Here is a 6,099-nt window from a genome sequence, read left to right as displayed (position 1 = left end):
AGCCCTATTGTAATGACCCGGTCATTTTCATTCATTTCCTTCTTCCTCAAATTTTACAAATGAATTTTTTTCGTTGAAATTTCTTTTCTGGGTTCGATTTCTTGTCACTTAGTGTCGTCTCGAGTGTTCGGAAATGGTTTCTGAGACTTTTTTCTTGGGATTGACAACTTCCTTTAAGGACCGAGTCATTTTCACATTTTTCATTTTTCTTCACTATTCACTTGTCTTTTCTCGGTTTCCATTTTTCCTTGCATAACCTCACTTTTTGTGCTTGGATTTGATTCCAGCTTTGCATGCATCCATGGTTATTAATTTTCTAAGATATCTACATTTTTACTTTTGTAGAAAAACATATTAATTGTTTAATTTTCTTGTAAAGGGTAGAAATGCATTACTTTTGGTAATTACTCTAAACTTGAGGGGTTTTTGTGTAATTAAATAAAGTAAATATTTTTCGTCTTAGGGACCATTTTGTAATTTAATTTGAAAGATATTTTCAAAAAAGACCTTTTTGCAATTTTCCAAAAATGTAACAAGTGTCACTTTCCTATGGTGCCACTTGTAGGCATTTGGGTGGAGAGACTTGGAACCATAATCTATTGACACATGGAGGGTGGAGATTCATCCACTTGTTGGCCTAGGATTGGATCACTTGTTGGCTTGGATGGTTGACAAGTGTAGGCCTAGGATTAAACCTAGAAGGGAACCTTAGGATGATGACAAGTGTAGGTCTCACATTTAGTCTTTCAAATTGCTTTTGGGCCACTTTGGGATTATGGTTTTAAAGAATGGTTTTTGTGCAATTGACCAAACTAGTGTGTGTTGACCATGGTGTAGACCATATAGTGAGTGGAGGATTTCTATTTCCTCCACTCACATTCTCTCACACTTGGCTTCATCATCTCCCTCTCATGTAAAGAAAAACCTAGCCTCCATGGAAGAAGCTTGAAGCCTTAAGCTTTGACCTTCATTTTTGGCTACCTTCCACTCACCCTAGACCTTTAAGCTTGGAACACTTTAGATTCCTCTCACTCTCCTCTACAAAACCATTGTTTGGTTTTTCATTTTTAAGCTCGGTTGCCATGGATTCAAGAGGAACAATCCTTTTGTGAGGTAGGGGGTGTTATCAGTTATCTTCCCAGTAATTTAATTGTTCTTATAGTGATATCCAAGTTATGTGCATGTCTTGTATTGAAATAAGAAATAAATGACTAATTGTAACTTGTATGAAATTCACTTTAGACTTGGTAAATGGCATGACCATGACTTGATCTTTGTTGTGTATTAATTTGGCATGATTTAAATGAGCTTTTAAATCTAGAGGATTAATTGATTTATGTTGATTTAAATTCAAATTAATTATACCATGCTTGTAATTCATTTGTGACTTGATATAAAGCATGGCCATGAATTACTCCATGTCATATATTAAATTGGAATCATTTGGACAATTCTTGAAATCTAGAGAAATTACCTAGTTGGTCTACTTAATTTCTGCCATGTTAAACTAATGATTTAGTCATGTAATCCATGGAACTCATTATGTTTTATCACATATCATGACTTGTTGCTCTACTTGTTGATTTTGGAAACTTGGGATATTATCAAGAACATGACTAGGCTAGGACTTGGTTCTAGTACGAGGGATTGTCCCTCTACAACTATAGTGCGTATTAGGGGAAGGTACCCATGGGTTAATAGCCCTAAAGTGATATCAAAAGTACGGTTTTAATCCGGGCAATATCCAAGTATCCACTTTGGCTTGATTTCACATTTAAATTCCAAGTTGTTAACTTTGTGAATTTACATCTCATTGTGCTATGTTGAAAGTTCTAATGTCACTTTGATAGCATGAATTAAATTGTATTGAATTGCAAACTTGGTACAAAGATAAACCCATGCATTTCCTACGAGTAAACTTATTTACTCACCCCTAAGTTACTGGGTGTTTTTCAGGTAAAGAAGCCATAATGTGGGATGCACAACAATCTTAGACTTGCTAGACTACTTGGAGTATTTTTTGCTATGTTAGAATATGCACATGTTAGCATATCTTGTTCCATTTTGCATACTATGTCAGAAACTTGTATTTATTGTTCAAGTCATGTAATGTGCACTTAAGTGCACCTTTTGATTCTCTATGGATGTGTTTGTAATGAGGCCAAGGGCCAAGAACAATTATATGACAAGTATGCTAGCCTAATTTCATTGTTTGTCTATAGAAATTATGGGATTAATGCATTGAAGGGTTCTATTTTGCATATGACATGCCATGAGGCCATAGGCCATTGCAACACATCTATTTTATCACATTACATATGATTGCATTCTCACTTTGGCAAACAATACCATCCTTGATGAAACAAAAACTCTAAGTAGCATTTTTAGGGAGTTTTACCCTATTCTGTTCCAGGGGCATTTCGGGTATTTCAAAATGCATTTTTTTTTTCATTTTTTCTCTTAGTTCACTTAGAAAACTCAATTTTGAGGGGGGTTTCTTCTTTGTGTTTTTCCAGAAAATGCCATCTTGGCCCTCAAAAATCTATTTTTTTCCGAAAAATCATTGCTGTCAGGTTTTTTTGCCCATTTTAGTGCAAATGTACTTGGTACTATTCATCAACTTTTTTTTGAAAAGTGTGACGACCGATCTGAAACTTCCGGGGGTCTTGTGGGTGTATTTTAAGATTGCATTTTCAATTTAGGCAATTTAAAAACCTTCCGAAGGCCCATTTCCTTTCTTTGGGCAGTCGCTTGAAAAGATTTTCAACTTCTAGACTTGATTTTCTTGAGGGTATTTTGGGCATTTTACAGTGCATTTTTTTGGTTTCCGTTCACGTGAGTCAGGTAGAAAACTTGATTTTAGGGGGGGGTTTCTTCTTTGACTTTTTCCAAAAAAGTCCGTTTAGATACCCATTTTTACTTGCAGTTGCAGCAATAGTGGGTTGATGGCACTGTAGCTGTCACGGCCTTCATCGGGCCGCCGCGACATCGATTTTGTTTTTGACCTTTCTCCCTCATCCGGACTCCAAATCAAGTGATTTTTTTTTTTGAAATTGATTAATTTTTCATTGTCTATCCAACAATGTACTCGGTTACACCTGCATATTTTTGAATAATTACCAATTTACCCTTTTAGCTTTATTACTCGTTTTTCTTTGTTTTGTCGTTTCTCCTTCGTCCGAACTCCGAATCATGCGATTCTTGAGTCCATCGCGATTAGTTTTTTATTGTCTTTCTAGTGGTGTACTCGGTAATACCCGAATCTGTATATTTTTAGAAATGACCATTTTGACCTTAGGACTATTTTTGTCATATTTCCGATACTTTGCTTCCGCATTCAGACCCATAAATGGGTCAGCACAGGATGCACTGGGTTTAAAAATCCAGGGTCATCACACCTATTCTCTATTGTTAAGGGTCCTAAAGCATATTACTAAGTCCCATAAACACCAAAGCATGAAAATACATCATTATAACATGCAGAAATCTATTAAAAATCAAATCTAAGCTATGAATTTACTGATTCATACAACAAGAACAACTATGAACATAAACCCATAAAAACCTATGTTCTAATTCAATTTAAACATGGATTCAGATTTTAATAGTCCTTTAAACATCCCTAAAGTTATACTTAAGACATATAGATCACATATCTAAGGGAGAAGTGTAGAACATAGAACTTGCCTTAAACTTTCGGATTGAAAGTTAAACTCTTTCTTACTTGTTCTTTTTCTCTAATGGTCCTTGTTCTTCTTCTTCCTTCTCTCTCTACTATCTCGTTTTGTCTTTCTAGATCTACTCTATATGTATATATATGTAATACCCTGATATTTTAAAGGATTTATTAATTGGGATTAATTACTTTTATTTTATTTTTAAATGATTTGTTTTATTTAATTGGAATTAATTGCTTTTATTTTATTTTTAAATGATTTGTTTTATTTAATTGAGTGCTTAGATTAATTATCTTATTTTAATTAGATTATATTTCATAATTATATTTGTTGAATTGATATGGTGTTTTGCTTTGTGGAATGATATTATTGAATTTTTTATTTGATTTGTGTGTATTTATACTTGTGTGAATTGTTTGTTAATTATTTGTAATTATTAGATTTAATTTAATTATTTTATTTAATTGGATTGGGCTTAAGAGGAATGAGACCAATGGATGTGGTCTTGGACTTGAAGGAAGCCTTGTTGGGTTAATTATTAAAGACTCATGGTTTTGAAGATATTTAAATAATTATATTTACATAATTATATATATAATTATATGTATATAAATATAATTAATTAATAATCATTATGGAGGGGTATATAATTCAATATATATATTTATTGATATATATGATTTATTTAACTAATGATTATTCATGGAAGGTATTTATATATATAATACAATATATGTGTATATAAATATATATATTATTTAAAGATTATTATTTTATTTGGTAATCATAGTAGGAATATGATTTGGATTTTAATCTATATAAATATACACATAAGGCTTTAGGGTTAAAAGTTTACACATTAGAAAAATAAGAGAGAGAGAGGAGGAGAAGGCTGACAAAGAGGATGCCGGATCAGAGAAAGAGGATGTCGGATTTGGAAGTAGCAATCAAGGCTTGAAGCTTCGGTTTTGTTTCGAAACCTTTAAGCGAGTTCTTATATAACTTTCCTCTTAGAACTTATAATGATTTCACCTTGAGTATCAAAACTTTAAATTTAATTTATTAATTTAAATCATGGTTAGAATGGATTAATCAAAAACATTAAGTTAATTTATTTGATTAAATCATTGTCAGAACGGATTAATCAAAAGAATAAATTATTATATTTTATTCTTTTAAATTTTGGATTTTAAATTGTTAGATATATGTGTTGTATTTATTTAAAATTAATTGTTATGTTTGATCAATAACCTAAGAAGGTTATTTAGGGTTTATAGAAGCTTTGGGAATTTTCTGTATTTTTCTGGAATTTCTTGAAATTTTTCTATATTTTTTAGGATTTTATTAGATTTATTTTTCTATATTTATTTGGAAATTATATATATATATATATATATATATATATATATATATATATGTTGTTTGTCTATATATATAATGCTCCTGTAGAAATTAATGCCTCTAATAAGGGAGGTGATTCAGTGCAGTGCATCACACGGCTATACAATGTGCACAAATCAAGACCATAGGTTGGTCCTGACGATTAAAGGAGGATCCAGTGTGGGCGTGTGCATAGGAATACGGTACACACTGATCTGGGCCGTGGGTGAAGTTGATGGATGGTGGATTGATCAGGTGTAGCGCGACACATAATAGTATGATGCGCGTGTGAATTTGAACAATGGATTAGGTGTAGTCAACTTAAAAATAATCTAGTACGACGCGAACTATCAGAGTTGATGTAACAGTGAATCAGAGTACGCCACGTGTCGTCTTTAATCCAATGTGGTCGCGCTCACAGTAGTGATTGAGCTCAACTTATTATTCTGCCTGTTTTATTACTCGAAATTTAAACAATCATAACCCAGTCATCGTAAATCGAAATTGGATCATTCTTGAGCTCAAATTTATGAATTTTTCGTCCACCTTCCAATGGTACCACATTCTCAGATTCCTATCCTACTAGGAGATATTTACGTTTTAGTGAGACGGTATCGAAAAATTATTTAAACCGAGATGGAGTGTTTATGGGAAACCATTTTTGACATATTTAGTAGCATTTAATTTGCATAAATATCATAAATTAATAATTTATTATGGAAGGAAGTGTATATATATATATATATGTGTGTGTGTGTGTATAGATAGTTTAATTCATTTATGAGTTGTATGGAAGGATGTATATTTAAACCGAGATGGAGTGTTTATGGGAAACCATTTTTGACATATTTAGTAGCATTTAATTTGCATAAATATCATAAATTAATAATTTATTATGGAAGGAAGTGTATATATATATATATATGTGTGTGTGGAAGGATGTATATATATATATATATATATATATATATATATATATATTGATATATATGTATATATGATTTTAAATAATTAAAGATTATTATGAAAGGTATTATGGAAG

The sequence above is a fragment of the Cornus florida genome, unplaced genomic scaffold (genome assembly GCF_030987335.1).
Source record: "Cornus florida cultivar Cherokee Brave unplaced genomic scaffold, ASM3098733v1 CherokeeBrave_3.0.0_Hap2_Chr10, whole genome shotgun sequence".
Lineage (NCBI taxonomy): Eukaryota > Viridiplantae > Streptophyta > Magnoliopsida > Cornales > Cornaceae > Cornus > Cornus florida.
The sequence above is the reverse complement of the archived record's forward strand: the minus strand, read 5'-3'. Positions refer to the sequence as shown.